The sequence below is a fragment of the Ailuropoda melanoleuca genome, chromosome 9 (assembly GCF_002007445.2).
Source record: "Ailuropoda melanoleuca isolate Jingjing chromosome 9, ASM200744v2, whole genome shotgun sequence".
NCBI classification, from domain to species: Eukaryota; Metazoa; Chordata; class Mammalia; order Carnivora; family Ursidae; genus Ailuropoda; species Ailuropoda melanoleuca.
In genome coordinates this window covers 59,911,681-59,931,315 of record NC_048226.1, presented here as the reverse complement: position 1 = coordinate 59,931,315, position 19,635 = coordinate 59,911,681, and the positions used below count along the sequence as shown (strand labels likewise).

General features: G+C 41.7%; 1 protein-coding gene across 1 annotated transcript in view; it reads right to left on the bottom strand.

Annotated features, from left to right (window-relative positions):
- Positions 1-19,635, bottom strand: part of NECAB1 (N-terminal EF-hand calcium binding protein 1) — a 208,651-nt gene that overhangs the window by 116,687 nt on the left and 72,329 nt on the right. The gene's annotated exons all lie outside the window — the stretch shown is intronic.

The window sequence follows — 19,635 nt, the reverse complement described above, 5'->3', positions numbered from 1 at the left end:
TATACATAGAATCAAAAAATGCATATGTTAAGGACTTGGGGGAAAGTAAGTAACAATGCCAACAGCAGGCCACATTGCTTCTGGATGCTAGGACTTTGGCTGCGTTTGCTTTTGCCTTCTTTACAATTTTCCAAATCTTTGGTTTCTCTTATTACAAGTTTTATTTATAATGGAAAAAGCAAACTCCTTGATTACAAATAGAATGAATCAGGAAAAGATGCGAAGCATGAATGGTAAGGTTCCCATTACTTAACTTATGAATCTACCTGGTATAAATTACAATATATCTGTCAGTTTGGACCTGCCATTCAGTTTTGCAAAAAGCACCACTCAGACACTCCAAGTGTTAACAAGGACGTGACAAACACTGAACACCATTCATTTACAAGTCTTGGGGGCAGCTGAAGTTGTTTTGACTTGATTCTTCTGTGTTGGGCACTGTACGTTCTGAAGAACTAAACTGCTCTCCTGAGAAGTAGGTTTACTGTCAAGAAAAGAATTTGGGAAGTGCAGACTGATTTCTACTTGGGAATTCAGAATCTTTCTAATATAACCTTCCATAAGCCAGCTCTCAATTCCTGGGTCCACCTCAAAACAATTTTAGTTTCATGTGAACATTCTATCTCTGAAGTATTTTTCAATGGATTTAGCTGTTTAAATAAGAACAAAGGATTAGACCTTTCTTACTGAAAAACCACCATTCTAAACTCCTTCTTTGCTTCTAGTTACATTCAAGATTTTTAGCTTCTTCTTCAGAATCAACACACTGTGGCTCTAAGCAGGAACCTTTAGAGTCTAAGTCCTACTTCACATTTCACCGAGCTTCCGGTTCATCACCAGTCTGAATATGACCAGTGCAAACAGGGTTTCTTCAGTTGGCAAAACAGTTTGCTAAACACTGCTCAGCTCCCTAATAACCTGAAGGAGTTAATCTTGGCTTACGAAGATGTTTACTTCTAGACAGTATTTGAGGCAAGGAGAATGTGACTCAGTGAGCAACACGCTTAGTTACTCCCTGATGGGAGCACCGTAGCGATGCTCACACTGGTTTATTGGCAGACCAGCAGGCTGGCTCAGGAACAAATATGCCCAGCCATCGTAGTGTTCATTTTATAAAAGATTATTATGATCTTCCAATTCACTACGAACAATCTGAGCAAAATATCTTTCCATCATCATCAGAGCAAATGTGTGCGGCTAGTTCTGATGCACCAAACAAAACAACATTAATGAAAATCAACAGAAATAATACTGGGAGATCAGAAGAATGATAAAGGCCCTGACCTTGCAAATATGTTGGAATAGTTTTTAACTCCATGAAGTAGATCTGTAACTGGTCATAAAGAGTCTGGTCCTAGAAGAGTCTGTCCCTCTGGTGGAGGGGGGATTGTGAGAAAGACTAGGGTCTAGAATGGGGTGCGTCTCCTCTGATGGAGCAGATGCTGTGGATAAAAACTAAGCTGAGGTGAGCTCTCTCAGCTGAGAGATCTCCATCGAAAGGACTACAGTGACAGAATGGTGGCCAAGGGATTACAGGGACAGATTCTACTCAGCTAACCCCACAGGCAAGGGCAAGTTAGTTTAGCCACCAGACCCCTGACCCAGTGCAGGTCCCGCTTGTAGAAGAACAGAAATACCACACAGGTTATCAAATAGGGGCTTGGACTATGCAATGAGCCAAGAAAACCAGAACCAGGATAGAAATGGAGATTGCTCTTTTTGAACAATTTTTTTCAGTGTAAAATGATTTCCACGATATTGTTAACTAACGCATCCATCACCTCACATGATCATCATTTTTTTTTTAGATTGGTTCTTATAATCAAGACAAATAGGCATCTGAAGCAAGGCAATATGTAAGGCCATGCTATCAACACGGTGTGACAGGACACTGAGTCAACACTGGTAAGAGCTCTGTAAATCCCTTCTGCTGAGGCCAAAATTGTTCCTAGAACCTGTAGAGGGTCAGAGCCTGTAATTACAGCTGAAACAGTCCTAAGTATATGGGTGATGAGGGCTAGAGAGGGTCGTAGCAGGAAGCATTTGGCAAGCAGCTGGCTTGAAGTGTGGGCTCAGAGTCTATCATGATCAGAACAGACTTTGCATTTGGGTGTCCGCCAGAGGAGGAATTCGCAGGAGGTACCACAAACAAGAACCTGAACCTTGCTAATACTGGGACCGATTAAGCTCAGACTATTTTCACACATAAACACAATGTCTCACGTGAGAAACAAAATGGGATTGGAAAAATCATTGTTTTTCAGGTCAAAAGCTAATCATGTACTCATCCAAGACATATTAAACATTTTCCATGTGCACTGTAATGGGCTGACTTGGGTCCCCCAAGAAGGTTTGGTCAAGTTTTAAACCCAATACCTATGAATATGATCTTGTTTGGAAATAGGATCCTTGCAGATATAATCAAGTTAAGATGAGGTCATACTGAGCTAAGGTTGACCCTAACCCAGTGATGGGATCTGTGGAAGGGAAGGGAGGTTTGGATTCAGAGACAGGGAGAAGAGGTCCTGTGAAGATGGAGGCAGAGACTGCAGTGATGTTGCTATGACTCGGGAACACCACGGACTGCTGGTAGCTACTAGGAGCTGGAAGAAGCAAGGAAGATTCTCCCCCTGGACACTCCAGAAAAAGCATGGTGGGCCAACAGCTTGATGTTAGACTTCTAGCTTCCAGGAGAGATTTCTGTGGTTTTAAAAGCCACCCAGGCTGTGGTGATTTGTCACAGCAGCCCTAGGAAGCCAATACATGTTTTACCACATGTTGTGGTAGAGTCCAAAGTCATACACCAAAATAACACCACCTTTTCATTTCTGTGTCATTTTCATAGCCCTTGAGCATTTAGTGAACTGAAGAGCTGGTTTGAAAGTTGGCAGTTACTGTATTTGAAAGTTGGCAGACTGAAGTCTGGGAATTCCAAATGAAAGCTTAGAGTACCCTGAAGAGTCAAATATGGGGAAAAATAAAAATAACAAATTCTAAAAAATGAAGAATTAAAGGTTAATGAGCTGCAACATACCTGGAGTACTTGGCATATGCTTTACCTGGTGTATCTCACTTCCTACAACTCTTTTCACGATCCCCATCGTACAAAGAGGGGACTAGGCCTTGGATGAGGTTCAGTAACTGATCTGAGGTCACACATCCGATGAGTGGCAGGGCCAGGACTCAAACCCAGTAGTGTTTAAGTCAAGAATGCTCCTGACCCCTAGATATAGGAACCCTGGACTCAATAATAAATATCTGGAGTCATCAGCACATGGGAGCACTCAAAACCACAGGAATAGGGGGGGGAGGTTAAGATGGCGGAGGAGTAGGGGACCCCTTTTTCAGCCGGTCCCCTGAGTTGAGCTGGATAGGTAACCAGACCAGCAGGAATATCCACGGAATCAGCCTGAGACGCAGGAAGATACATCTGGATCTCTACAAATGAACATCTCCAGCGCTGAGTATCGAGGTACGAAGCGGGGAGCCGTGAAACCGCGCACAGATATCGGAAGCTAAACAGAAGGGGGAGGGAGCCGCCGTGTCAGGGCGCCGGGAAGCGGTAGCCACCTGCAAGGGGGAGTGGACAGACCGCGGACCCGCACGCTTGAGACAGCAGGCTGAGAAGGGAGCTCCGGGAGCGCACGCGGGACGGCTGGCGGTTGGCGGGCCACCTGCATGGGGGAACAGGCGGACTCACGGACAGCACCCGCGAGACAACAGACTTAGAACGCGAGCTCCAGGAGCGCGCGCGCAGGGCGGCTGGCGGGCCACCTGCACCGGGGAGCGGGCGGACCGCGGACCCGCACTCTGGAAACGGCAGACTGAGTCCGTGAGCCGGGAGCGTGCACCACCAAGCATCTCACGGAGCTCCGGAGCTCCGGTGTGCTCACTGGATCGAGGCTGAGACCGGGAGCTCCGGGAGCGTCCGCGGGGCGGCTGGCGGCTGGAGGGCCACCTGCACGGGGGAGCAGGCGGACTCGCGGTCAGCACCCGTGAGACACCAGACTGAGACGGGGAGCTCCGGGAGCCCGCGCGGGGCGGCTGGCGGCGGGCGGGGTTGGAAACACAAAGGACAGAGACGTGCCGGCCCTGGAAGTGAGGGCTGGGACGCCGGGTGTGGGGCGCACAGCCCGGGATGCTGCAGGGTTGAGCAGCACCAACAGAAACAGAGTTAAAGTGGCCAGAACATCAGTGGAGAACGATCNTGGCCTCGGCCACAGAATTAATACATATGGATGTATCCCAATTATCAGAAATGGAATTCAGAGCAACAATGGTCAAGATGATGAGTAAACTTGAAAAAAGCATCAGAGAAAGCGTTGCTGAGAATATAGAATCCCTAAGGGCAGAAATGAGAGCGAATCTGACAGAAATTAAAAACTCAGTGGGCCAAATACAGTCAAAACTAGAGGCTCTGACGGCCAGGGTCACCGAGGCAGAGGAACGCGTTAGCGAATTGGAGGATGGGTTAGTAGAAGAAAAAACGAAAATAGAAGCTGGTCTTAAAAAAATCCACGCCCACGAATGTAGATTACGGGAGATTACTGACTCTATGAAACGATCCAATGTCAGAATCATCGGCATCCCTGAAGGGGTGGAGAAAAACAGAGGTCTAGAAGAGATATTTGAACAAATTGTAGCTGAAAACTTCCCTAATCTAGCAAGGGAAACAAGCATTCGTGTCCAAGAGGCAGAGAGGACCCCATCCAAGCTCAACCAGGACAAACCTACGCCACGGCATGTCATAGTGCAATTCGCAAATATTAGATCCAAGGATACAGTATTGAAAGCGGCCAGGGCAAAGAAATTTCTCACGTACCAAGGCAAAGGTATCAGGATTACGTCAGACCTGTCTACAGAGACCTGGAATGAGAGAAAGGCTTGGGGGGGCATTTTTAAAGCTCTTTCAGAGAAAAACATGCAGCCAAGGATCCTTTATCCAGCAAAGCTGTCATTCAGAATTGATGGAGAAATAAAGACGTTCCAAAATCGCCAATCATTAACCAATTTCGTAACCACGAAACCAGCCCTACAGGAGATATTAAGGGGGGCTCTATAAAGGTAAAAAGGCCCCAAGAGTGATACAGAGCAGCAAGTCACAACCGATACAAAGACTTTAAAGAGAAATGGCATCATTAAAATCATATCTGTCAATAATCTCTATCAATCTAAATGGCTTAAACTCTCCCATAAAACGCCACAGGGTTGCAGATTGGATAAAAAGACATGACCCATCCATTTGCTGTCTACAAGAGACTCATTTTGAACCCAAAGATGCATTCAGACTTAGAGTAAGGGGATGGAGTACCATCTTCCACGCAAATGGACCTCAAAAGAAAGCTGGAGTAGCAATTCTCATATCAGATAGACTGGATTTTAAACTAGAGGCCATAGAGAGAGATACAGAAGGGCACTATATTATTCTTAAAGGAAGTATTCAACAAGTGGATATGACAATTATTAATATATATGCCCCCAACAGGGGAGCAGCAAGATACACAAGCCAACTCTTAACCAAAATAAAGAGACATATAGATAAGAACACAGTAATAGTAGGGGACCTCAACACCCCACTATCAGAAATAGACAGAACACCCTGGCAAAAACTAAGCAAAGAATCAAAGGCTTTGAATGCCATACTCGACGAGTTGGACCTCATAGATATATATAGAACACTACACCCCAGAACCAAAGAATACTCATTCTATTCAAATGCCCATGGAACATTCTCAAGAATAGATCATGCTCTGGGACACAAAACAGGTCTCAGCCAATACCAAAAGATTGAAATTATCCCCTGCATATTCTCAGACCACAACGCTCTGAAATTGGAACTCAACCACAAGGAAAAACCTGGAAGAAACTCAAACACTTGGAGGCTAAGAACCATCCTGCTCAAGAATGACTCGATAAACCAGGAAATCAAAAAACAAATTAAACAATTTATGGAGACCAACGAGAATGAATACACAACGGTCCAAAACCTATGGGATACTGCAAAGGCAGTCCTAAGGGGGAAATACATAGCCATCCAAGCCTCACTCAAAAGAATAGAAAAATCTAAAATGCAGTTTCTATATTCTCACCTCAAGAAACTGGAACAGCAACAGAGGGACAGGCCTAACCCACTGACAAGGAAGGAGTTGACCAAGATTAGAGCAGAAATCAATGAATTAGAGACCAGAACCACAGTAGAGCAGATCAACAGGACTAGAAGCTGGTTCTTTGAGAGAATCCATAAAATTGATAGACCACTGGCAAAACTTGTCCAAAAACAAAGAGAAAGGACTGAGATTATTAAAATTATGACTGAAAAGGGAGAGGTCACGACCAGCACCATTGAAATTGCAAGGATTATTAGAAACTTTTATCAACAGCTATATGCCAAAAAACTAAACAATCTGGAAGAGATGGAGGCCTTCCTGGAAACCTATAAACTACCAAGACTGAAACAGGAAGAAATAGATTTCTTAAATAGGCCAATTAACTATGAAGAAATTGAGTCAGTGATAAACAACCTTCCAAATAATAAAACTCCAGGCCCAGACGGTTTTCCTGGGGAATTCTACCAAACATTCAAAGAAGAAATAATACCTATTCTCCTAAAGCTATTTCAAAAAATAGAAACAGAAGGAAAGCTACCAAACTCATTCTATGAGGCTAATATTACCTTGATCCCCAAACCAGGCAAAGACCCCCTCAAAAAGGAGAATTACAGACCGATTTCTCTAATGAATATGGATGCCAAAATCCTCAACAAGATCCTTGCTAATAGAATCCAACAGTACATTAAAAGGATTATCCATCATGACCAAGTGGGATTCATACCTGGGATGCAAGCATGGTTCAACACTCGCAAATCAATCAATGTGATACATCATATCAACAAGAAAAGACTCAAGAACCATATGATCCTCTCAATTGATGCAGAAAAAGCATTTGACAAAATACAGCATCCTTTCCTGATTAAAACCCTTCAGAGTGTAGGAATAGAGGGTACATTTCTCAATCTCATAAAAGCCATCTATGAAAAGCCTACTGCAAGCATTATTCTCAATGGGGAAAAGCTGGAAGCCTTTCCCTTAAGATCAGGAACACGACAAGGATGCCCACTCTCGCCACTATTATTCAACATAGTACTAGAAGTCCTTGCAACAGCAATCAGAAGACAAAAAGGGATCAAAGGTATCCAAATCGGCAAAGAAGAAGTCAAACTGTCTCTCTTTGCAGATGACATGATACTCTATATGGAAAACCCAAAGGAATCCACTCCCAAACTATTAGAAGTTATAGAACAATTCAGTAAGGTGGCAGGATACAAAATCAATGCCCAGAAATCAGTTGCATTTCTATACACGAATAACGAGACTGAAGAAAGAGAAATTAGGGAATCCATCCCATTTACAATAACACCAAAAACCATGCGTTACCTTGGAATTAACTTAACCAGAGACGTAAAGGACCTATATGCTAGAAACTATAGATCACTTTTGAAAGATATTGAGGAAGACATAAAAAGATGGAAAAATATTCCATGCTCATGGATTGGAAGAATTAACATAGTTAAAATGTCCATACTACCCAGAGCAATCTACACTTTCAATGCTATCCCGATCAAAATACCGAGGACATTTTTCAAAGAACTGGAACAAATAGTCCTTAAATTTGTATGGAACCAGAAAAGGCCCCGAATCTCCAAGGAACTGTTGAAAAGGAAAAACAAAGCTGGGGGCATCACAATGCCGGATTTCGAGCTGTACTACAAAGCTGTGATCACAAAGACAGCATGGTACTGGCACAAAAACAGACACATCGACCAATGGAACAGAATAGAGAACCCAGAAATGGACCCTCGGCTCTTTGGGCAACTAATCTTTGATAAAGCAGGAAAAAACATCCGGTGGAAAAAAGACAGTCTCTTCAATAAATGGTGCTGGGAAAATTGGACAGCTACATGCAAAAGAATGAAACTTGACCACTCTCTCACACCATACACAAAAATAAACTCCAAATGGATGAAAGACCTCAATGTGAGACAGGAATCCATCAAAATTCTAGAGGAGAACATAGGCAACAACTTCTATGACATCGGCCAGAGCAACCTTTTTCACGACACATCTCCAAAGGCAAGAGAAATAAAAGATAAAATGAACTTATGGGACTTTATCAGGATAAAGAGCTTCTGCACAGCCAAGGAAACAGTCAAAAAAACTAAGAGACAGCCCACGGAATGGGAGAATATATTTGCAAAGGACACCACAGATAAAGGACTGGTATCCAAGATCTACAAAGAACTTCTCAAACTCAATACACGAGAAACAAATAAACAAATCATAAAATGGGCAGAAGATATGAACAGACACTTTTCCAATGAAGACATACAAATGGCTAACAGACACATGAAAAAATGTTCAAAATCATTAGCCATCAGGGAAATTCAAATCAAAACCACACTGAGATACCACCTTACGCCAGTTAGAATGGCAAAGATAGACAAGGCAAGAAACAACAATTGTTGGAGAGGATGTGGAGAAAGGGGATCCCTCCTACATTGTTGGTGGGAATGCAAGTTGGTACAGCCACTCTGGAAAACAGTGTGGAGGTCCCTTAAAAAGTTAAAAATTGAACTACCCTATGACCCAGCCATTGCACTACTGGGTGTTTACCCCAAAGATACAGACGTAGTAAAGAGAAGGGCCATATGCACCCCAATGTTCATAGCTGCATTGTCCACAATAGCCAAATCATGGAAGGAGCCGAGATGCCCTTCAACAGATGACTGGATTAAGAAGCTGTGGTCCATATATACAATGGAATATTACTCAGCTATCAGAAAGAACGAATTCTCAACATTTGCTGCAACATGGACGGCACTGGAGGAGATAATGCTAAGTGAAATAAGTCAAGCAGAGAAAGACAATTATCATATGATTTCTCTCATCTATGGAACATAAGAACTAGGATGATCGGTAGGGGAAGAAAGGGATAAAGAAAAGGGGGGTAATCAGAAGGGGGAATGAAACATGAGAGACTATGGACTATGAGAAACAAACTGAAGACTTCAGAGGGGAGGGGGTGGGGGAAGGGGATAGACTGGTGATGGGTAGTAAGGAGGGCACGTATTGCATGGTGCACTGGGTGTTATACGCAACTAATGAAGCATCAAACTTTACATCAGAATCAGGGGATGTACTGTATGGTGATTAACATAATATAATAAAATAAAATTAATAAAAAAAAAACATTTAACTATAATTTTTTATTTACTTCTCTCTTTAATTCTATCAATATTTGCTTCATCTATTTTAAAGCTCAGGTTATATACCTAAAGTTATTATCATTATGTATCATTTATCATTGTTGTACCTTCCTGATGTATTGACTCTTTTAAAATTTTATCATTATCAAATGTCTGTATATAGTGAGACTGGCTATAATGGGAAAAGAGGATGGTTAAGAAGCAAATGGTATGGGTAAATTTCCAAATAACTAAGTGCTACCTGAGTTTAAAAAGTTATTTGTCATTTTCCAAAGCATATAATATCTGAATGCTGATGAAACTTAAATCTCTTTGAAAAAAACGAAGACCCTGCTTCTTCTGGGTTTGAACATGGAGAAAAACTGACAAGAACTACTTGAATACATACTTGCTTAACAGGTGTCGGGGAAAAACTGTTGTAATGATAAAAGGATTTTTTATACCACAGTGAAGTATTATACCATTAGTTAATAAAGACATTGGCTTCTAAAAAAAAAAAAAAACCACAGGAATAGTCGAACTAGACAGTGTTTGTAGTTTGTAGTAGGACCACGGACGAACCTTCATTTGGACTCGTGAATCTAAAGCACCATGTCATCACACCTACCAAAGCTGAGGGTGGTTATCCCTCCAAATGGCTTTTCCTCCATTGAACTCTGAAGGGACATTAGGGCAGGTACTTTATCCCACTTACCATATAACAAATATTAAAAACAGGAACTGACACAAGGCATGGACCAGATTAATACTTTTTGAACTGTATCCTAGAGATGACCATCATCTAAGACCCCGGTAGAGAACAATCTTAATTTGTGATGAAAAAAAAAAAATTAAGAACCTGTGATTTAACCAAGGAGGTAAAAGATCTCTACTGAAATCTCTAAGACATTGATGAAAAAAACTGAAGACACAAGAGCAAGATTCTCTCTGCTCATGAACTGGAAGAATATTGTGTCCATACTATCCAAAGCAATCTACAGATTCAATGCAATCCCTATCAAAATTCCAATGGCATTTTTCAGAAATAGGAAGAATAATCCTAAAATGTGTATGGAACCACAAAAGACCCACAAAAGAATAGCCAAAGCAATCTTGAGAAGGAAGAACAAAGTTGGAAGAATCATGCTCCCTGATCTCAAACTATATATATTATATATATTACAGATCTATGATAAAACAGTATGTTATTGGCATAAAAACATGTATCAATGGAACAGATTAGAAAGCCCAGAAATAAACCAATGAATATACACAGTCAATGTATATCAAAGGTGCCAAGAATACACAATGGGGAAAAGACACTCTCTTTAATAAATGGTGATTACAAAACTGGACAGCCACATGCAAACATGAAACTGGGCCCCTGCCTTATACCACATACAAATATGAACTCAAATTGATTAGACTTAAATGTGGGACTTAAATTTAAAATGGAAATTAAAGATTTAAATTTAAGACCTTCAACAAGAAAACACCTTGAAAAAAACATAGCAGGGGTAAGCTCCTGGCCACTGGTGTTGGCAAGGACTTTTTTTGGGGGATTTGACACTAAAAGCAAAGGCAATGAAAGCAAAGTAAACAAGCGGGACTTATCAAACTAAAAAATTTTTTTACAGCAAAGGAAACCATTAACAAAATGAAAAGACAACCTATGGAATGGGAGAAAATATTTGTTAATTGTGTATCTGATAAGCAGTTAATAAATAATACTGAATAGCCAAAAAAACAATCTAATTGTAAAACTGCCAGAGATTTGAAGAGGCATTCTTCAAAAGACATGGCCAACAGGTGCATGACAACGTGTTCAACTTCACTAGTCATCAGGGAAATGCAAATCAAATCCACACTGAGCTATCCCCTCACACCTGTCAGAATGGCTAGCATCAAAAGAGTAATAAATAATAAGTGCTGGTGAGGGTACAGAGAAGAGAGAAGCTTCAGGCACTCTTGTTGGAAATGCAAACTGGCAGAGCACTATGGAGAACAGTATGGAGGGACCTCAGAATACTAACAATAGCACTACCATATGTTCTAGCAAACCCACTTCCGGGTATTTATACGAAGAAAACAAAAACACTAACTCAAGAAGATATCTGCACATTGCAGCATTATTTACAATAGCCAGGACACAGAAACCACCTAAGTGCCTACAGACAAATGAATGGATAAAGAAGTTGTGAGACATGCATATGAATATTATTCAACCATGTAAAAGGGAATCCTGACATTTGGAAAGACACAGATGAACCTTGAAGACATTACAGTATGTGGAGTAAGTAAGGCAGAGAAAGACAAATATCACATGCCACATACTGAAAAGGAGCCCAAATTGGGTGGGCAGGGGATAAAAAAGACCGGGGTCTCAGAAATCAAGAAGAGAGCTCCCAGAGCTTTCTAGACTGAAGAAAGACACAATAAGGGATGAAGAAGAACCAGTATAGTTCACATTTAATGTCTCTGGCAACTTTTGAACAACAGTTTCAGTCCTTCCCTGAAATTTGGGAGCCTAGGAAATGCAGGCAGAACCTAAAGCTGACTCATTGAAGAAATGTGACACAAAAGCAAGAAATAATGCAGAACTAAGATGACATAGTGCGAGGAGTTCAAATGAAGAACGAATGTCACATTCCCAGGCTGGAACCAACAGGCAGAGGGGAAAGAGGTGGGAACAGGTGGAGAGACGCCAAGCAGAGACAGGGAGGAGGCATATGAAGCCCAGGTGTAACCCCGAGGAGGGGGGCAGCTTTCTTTATCCAAGCCTAAAGTTAAAACAAAACAAAAAGACATCTAATTGGTTCATATCCGTGACTGTTTTCTAGTTTTTTAGAGGTTTCTAAATCTGGCTGAGCATCTAAACCACCTGGAGATATTTTTTTTTTTTGTATGTAGATTTTCAGGCTTAGCACTTAGAGATTATGCTTCAAAAATTCAAGGTGTGGGCTCAAGGTCTTCTTTAAAAAGTTGCCAAGGTGATTTCAGGAAGCAGCCTTTACCTTTAACACTAGGCCTCAAATCAAAGCATTTCTTAGAAAGGGAACAATCTGCAAAGAGTATGTGCTGCACGGTAAGTGGTAGCTTAAATGTGTTACAATTACATAAGCCATGTTAATAGCATATGCTCGACAATTCTATTCACGTAATAGCCTCCATTACTTACTTCTCTGGCTCTTCAGAGGTCCAAGTTCCATTTAGTAGCAGATAGAACGTGCTTATACAAAAAAGCCAGTCTCCAAGTAAAAATAGCATATTTGACCTTGCTCTCTTGGAAGCCAGACACAACGCCCAGCGGAGAAGACGGACTTGAGTAAAAATTCGCCGGAGTCATGTTCGGGCCCTCTGCCTCTCTCCTCTCAGACTTAGTATCCACGCAGCTTCAGCGCACCAAGGGCTGATACTAAGGCTTACTTGTATCTCTAGTCCTGTCTTCTTGCTCAAACTTCAGCCCCGTTTCTGTGGTCACCTTCTGGGCTTTTGCAATTGCCCAGGCTGCGAGGATTGACACCAGCGCCGCTCAGCCCTGAGCGTGCGTAGGAATCACGTGGAGCGCTTGTTAAACGCAGGTTGCGAGCCCCACGCCCAGACAGTCTCCGTTATAAGGAGGGGCCCGGGAGTTGGCATTTCTCTCAAGCTTCCAGGTGCTGCTGCTGCTGCTACTGCTTCCAGGACTACCGTTTGAGTAGCACTAACGGAACCTGAATGCAGCTTCTTTTTCTTGGTCTACTCTTGACCTAAGAGCCTAACACCATGAGCCGCGAGCACCACCTGTCAGCTGACGCTGGCCCTGCCTCGCTTGCACTAACTTGTGCAGGGCACGGGAAGGAGAATCTTCTCATTGACTTCAGGCATTTGTGACTAGATGGACCTCGGAACCTACCATTCGAGGCTTCAAACAGGATATTAAGTCATAGAGTTCTCCAAGGCTCTGATTTTGAACAGCTTTCTGTACATAAATAATGTTAAAAACTGCATCTTGAATGTTAGGTCAGGTATAAAATTTGCATGTGGGGAGAGTATAATGGATCTATGTTTTACAGACATTCTTTTGCAAAGATATTTCGTATGAAGGAAAAAAGCCCGCTCTGGCTTTCCGGTTGTATCACTGGAAGGAAATACCGGAGCAGAGGCTCAGGGAAACATAATAAAAATTTACCAGACACTGTTTTCATCAGCCCGAGATTTATAACTGCAGAAGCATAACATAAATCCAAGCAGCTGCTGTGGCTTAACATGACACTCTTAACTGTTAGAGGATGTTGAGCTTGGATTGGCTGACTGTCATCCATATCTTCCAGAACTAAAAAGCTGTCCCATGGCTCATGTCCTCAGAGGACAATGAATATGTGGCTCCCCACCCTTCCAATACCCTCTTCTGTTTTGTCTCACTGCTTCCTCCCCGTTGCTCAACACCTGGCCCCCTCCACTGCTGCGCCCATCAGAGCTCCCCGAATCTGCTGGGGGTTCTTCCCTTTTCTTTTTCTGTCTTCATTTTTATTTCTTCCACCTCCTATTTCTCAGACTAGTTAGTTCTGACATTGAAAAGATCCGTCTTTAAAATGCAGTGGACATCTCTTGCTTATTCTGCTCATCTCTTCCATTCTTCTGTACCATCATCCCCTATCTCTGGGGAACGTGCCCTCCACTATATGTTTCTTTCTTTTCTTTTTTTTTTTTGAAAGTAGTTATATTTTTATTTTTTTATTTTTTTAATTTTATTTTATTATATTATGTTAATCACCATACAGTACATCCCCNGATTCCGATGTAAAGTTTGATGCTTCATTAGTTGCGCATAACACCCAGTGCACCATGCAATACGTGCCCTCCTTACTACCCATCACCAGTCTATCCCATTCCCCCACCCCCTCCCCTCTGAAGTCTTCAGTTTGTTTCTCATAGTCCATAGTCTCTCATGTTTCATTCCCCCTTCTGATTACCCCCCTTTTCTTTATCCCTTTCTTCCCCTACCGATCCTCCTAGTTCTTATGTTCCATAGATGAGAGAAATCATATGATAATTGTCTTTCTCTGCTTGACTTATTTCACTTAGCATTATCTCCTCCAGTGCCGTCCATGTTGCAGCAAATGTTGAGAATTCGTTCTTTCTGATAGCTGAGTAATATTCCATTGTATATATGGACCACAGCTTCTTAATCCAGTCATCTGTTGAAGGGCATCTCGGCTCCTTCCATGATTTGGCTATTGTGGACAATGCAGCTATGAACATTGGGGTGCATATGGCCCTTCTCTTTACTACGTCTGTTTCTTTGGGGTAAACACCCAGTAGTGCAATGGCTGGGTCATAGGGTAGATGGAGCTGTTGATCATAGTAGCCAGTTCCACCCTACCTCAACCCGATCCACTTGGCCACATGCATGTGCATGAAAACATTCTCCTCTCCCCTTGGCTGTGATGAATGGCCCCAAAGTGAGCACAGTGTGTTAAGTGAGGGCTGTTTAGAGTAACTCCTTTGGGATCTTATGAATGGTCTCTTAAGAAAGCAGCTCCCTCTTACCTCCAGAGGGGCTAAGGTAATATGATAGAGCCTCGCACTACCTAAGCCACACACGTGCAGAATCTGACCTGTGGTAGAATAGACTGGGGCAATCCTGAGAGAGAAACAACTGGAGAGAAGGGAGAAGAAGGCATAGGACAGCATGAATGAATAAATAAGAATAATGACCCCAAGTCCGTAGGATTCCTGGGGCAAGCTTTACGCCAAGAGTCTCCACTCTCTAGTCATGGAATCGATGAATTCTCTTTCTCTCTCTCTCCTTTCTTAATCTACTTTGAGTTTAGTTTCTGTCACATGTGGCTGAAAAAAGACTGAGTTCATAACTAATGACAGCCCTCCTTTTCTACCAAAATTAATCTTCCCTCCACAAGGGAGGTTAAAATTTGGGACTTTTGCTGGCTCAGCCACATCTGCTCCTGAGAGGTGGTAAGCCCTTCCCTTCCTCCTTCCACCTCAGTGTGGTTTCTTATCTAGCTCCATCTCCACCTGGAACGCTTTTCGGGAGCCTCACTAGCACTCTCCAGAGTAGTGTTTCTCAAACTCTCTGTGGGGAAGGGTGAGATTTTTAAATTTCCATTTTCTGCCAGGGAGATGCTTTTGTATAAAACTATAAAAATGAATTACTAATATCGTGTACTTGGATATCATAGCAATGTCAAGCTGCTATGAAAGTTTGTAAACACTGTCAAGTTTTCTTCTTCTCTCAGGTGGACAAGCATCAGTCTGTGGGCCACTGTCAGTCTGTGGCCTACACTTTGAGAAGTGCCAATACAGAAAGCTGCTATTGTGCACACTGTTTTTAATGCCTGTTTTAGATTTCAGAATTTCTTTTTTTCTCAAGATTTATTTTTTTTTGAGAGAGAGAGAGAGCACATGAGCAGAGGGGAGGGACCAGAGGGAGGGAATCCCCAGGCCGACTCCCCGCTGAGCATGGAGCCCAATGTGGGGCTTGGTCCCAGGTCCCTGAGACCATGACCTGAGCCAAAATCAAGAGTTGGACACTTAACTGACTGAGCTACCCAGGCGCTCCCGGAATTTATTTTTAAGAAACATGTTTTGTATCGGAAACATCAGCACAATGTGGAATAAAAACTGGAATCTGCTCTGGTTCTGTCACAAATGAGTTAGGTCTCTATTGTCTAATCTCCTAAAGTCACTGGATTTTAGAAAAGCCCAATTTTAACTAGAAAAAAGTTTATGATTCTACGATTTAAAGGGTTTCCAAATAACGTCAAGAAAGTATTAAACATTAATACTCTCCCATCGTGTTATGTATTACTTAATAAAATTTCTAGATAAAGTATTCTGTTTTGCATCATATAAAATGGCTTCATGAATAAGGGGGTTTCACAAGATGGAGAAGTCTGAAAGTTAAATTTCAAAAAACATATCCAGATTTTCGTAAGTATACAAAAAGCATCAGAAAACTGTCTCAATTTAAGAAAGTTTGATATGACTGGAATGTCTAAATCTTTTCAAAAGATGAAAAGAACTAAGAAACATAAAGGTTACTTTGGAGAGTAGAAAAAAATGATGCGTTTATGCCTTTCTTTTCATATGATAAAAAATTGTTATGCATAACTCCGAATCTGGTGTGCCTCCGAAAATGCTTGATCCTTCTTCCTAGTATTTCTAAAATTCAATCTTGTTGGCTTATTTTAAACATCACTTTGCCTTTCAGAATTCAATCTTTGCCATCAGGCAAACAATATAAGAAAGACCAGTAGAAACATTCCAGAAAATTGTTCAATCTGGTGAAGAAAATAGCTTTAGGAGTAAGAAATGAATTCTTCCTTTCTATTTTTTTTTCTTAAAATCTTGTGTTTTCACAAAATTCATTCAAGTGCCTCGTATGGATACAAGGAGAAAAATCAGTTCTTCTGGGATTTATAAATGTTTTTGGAAAGGACAGAAATTGCAAAAAGTAAGCACTATATTAAGTTAAAAAATGCAAAATGTTAATTTTAAGTAAAAGAGATATATGGTATCTATTCCAACTTTCTTATATACTGTAATCAAGTTTCTGATATTCTAAATTTTTTAAAAAAGATTTATTTTAGAGAGAGAGTGAAAGCAAGCCGGGGGGGGGGGGGGGGGGGGGNGGGGGGGGAGGAGGGCAGAGGGAAAGGGAGAGAATCCCAAGAAGACTCCCTGCCGAGCATGGAGCTTGACAAGGAGCTTGATACCAAGACCCCAAGATCATGACCAGAGCCCAAATCAAGAGTCAGATGCTTAACAGACTGAGACACTGAGACACCCAACTGATGTTCTAAATTTTGTATGTGCACTGGGGGAGGAGAAGTAAGAATACTTTGTAACAACATTTTGGTCTTTCCATACATTTTCTATCTCCAATATCCAATAGAATCCGTTCTATTCAACTTATTAATTTATCCACTCAAAAATATGGCTGGATAGAGATCTTATATTTAAAAAAAGTTACTCTCGAAGAAAAATCATTTAAATTCAAACATAAACAAATACGAAAGTCTACATGCATATGCTGAGCAATGTATTCCCTCAGTGGCCTGCATATCCCCTTCAGGACCAATACATGAACCTACTTCATTGTTTTGCCTCATAAAATGCCTAATTTTACTAAGATTTCCAAAACTCAATTTTGCAAGCTTATTTCAGACATCGTGCCGTTGAAAGCTTCATCTTTATCATCATGCATACAGTGTACCTGTTTGTTGAGCGGATAACACCACGAGGCTTGGCATAACATTCAATAGGTAAAACAGCACCTCCAAGGTCAACTGTTTCCCTCCTATCTCATCCCCTAGCCATACAGTTCACTCCTAGAAAGGGCATCTATGATTTCCAGTCTCATGTGTATCCCCCAATGACATTCTTATATAGCCTAACAAATTCATGAGTATATATTTTCTTTTTTTAATCAAAAGGTAGCATGCTGTACAGGCCATTCTATACCTTGCTTGATTTACTTGGCAATATACCTTGGACATCCTTTCTTATCCATGTATAGTGTTGTCTCCATCTTTGGTAGCCACATACTTTCTACCAAATGAAAGTGCCGTAATTTATGTATGGAGCCCCTATTCAATGAGTACAACTGTTAAGACAGGCTACCTCCAAACTGAGAGGTCGTTTATATAGAAAGAAGCACCACGTCAGTACGTTCCTCTCTGACTACTCCTCCTAAGTCCCAGCAATCCCTCCTGCAATTCCTTGCTATCAGGTGACGTCCTGTTCTCCGTATACAAGTCTCATGCTTCACACCTGGATTTGAATCTTACTGGGAGGCAGTATCCCGTAGTGGGTGAGAATCAGGAGATCTGAGTTTGTGCCTGGCTCCACCATTTACTAGATGTCTGACCTTAGGCAAGTTACATTTCTAGGCTAGAATTCCTTCATGTGTAATTAGGAATAATAATAATTATACCTTTCTCAAAGGATTACTTGGGAAGATTGGATAACCTAATACATGTAATGCCTTTAACTCAGAGCCTGGCACATAATTAGTATCCCCCAAAGTGGTAGCTCTCATTCCAAGGGACACTTAGATAATTACGCTTCAGCAGACCAAAGGGTAAGAAGTTCTTAGTCTTTTGCCATGTGAGAGCATTTCCTTTACCATTAACCATATGACACTGATTACCTTTTATTAAAGATGGGCAAGGCCTAGGCCATCTCTATTTACAAGTTATGATTTGTATTATGGCAAGGGAAAGAGAATAAATGCATAATATGCTCTTTAGTCTTTCATCTTGCCCTATGTCAGGAAAATTCTGCATGCTTGCTTCTTTGCCAGAAGCTCAAATGAAGAAGGGCAAGGTAGAACTGTATGTTCTCACTGTCAGTCACATGGGATTACTTTGAGGGAGAGAAGTTCCTGTTAACACAGCCTGCCTTACGGATGAACCTCTCCTTGACTGTCCCTCCTAAGATCAGAGAAGAAGATATTGAGGGGAGTGTCTTCAATTCTCCTTGGACATAGAAACAGCTCCAACAGAGTCTTCATCATCCCAGAACTCTGAGGAGCCATTGAGGGTAATATCTGATTGTTACTGAATATTAATAAGGGATTTGTAGAAGCCCCTTTGGACCGATGATATGCTGAATACTCAGTAATTAAAATACAGAGACTTTCTCTCATAGTCTTCCTGGAAGGAAGAAAAAGAGATTATCTCTAATGTTTAATAATTCTAATGTTTAAAAATTCTCCCAAAGAGCCCCAAGGCTTAACTTCTCTCACACCATCTTTACACTAGTAGGCATGTTCCTACCTCCATAACTTCGTTCCTTCTCTCCCATGGACCTGGAAAGACCCCTTCCTTCCCTTCCCTTCCTCTCTTCCTCCTTTCCTTCCTCTCAGATTGTCAAGTTGAGCCCCTTCAATGCCATGTGTGTCCCATCTTCTTCAGGGTGCTGTTTCTGACCACACCAGCCCTTCTTTACTTCTACTCTCCTGATCCCTCAGCTGTGATTCCTAGCCTTTTCTGCAACACTGACCCTCATGAGAATCTGATTAAAGCCAGGAATCTGATTAAAGCCAGGAATCTTAAAGCCACCTGAAAACTGCATATACACACATACACAAAAACCAATGTGGTAGTTTGAGGACCTCCTAACTATCCTTGAAATCCTACGTTCCACGGCTTTCTCTCCAAATCAACCAACTTGGTACTGCCTTGTATTAACATGTAGCTGATAAACATAATACATATGTTATCTCCCTCCTACACTGGTAAACTCCTGAGCACTGATTAGTATCATTCTTGGTGATCTCTAAATATCTCCTAGAGGGGCCTCCCAGGAGTTAAGGGTGCACCAGGAAAAGCAACAGGTCATCATGCAGATTCTCCACCTTGCCTGCTCATTAGAATCACCTAGAAGGC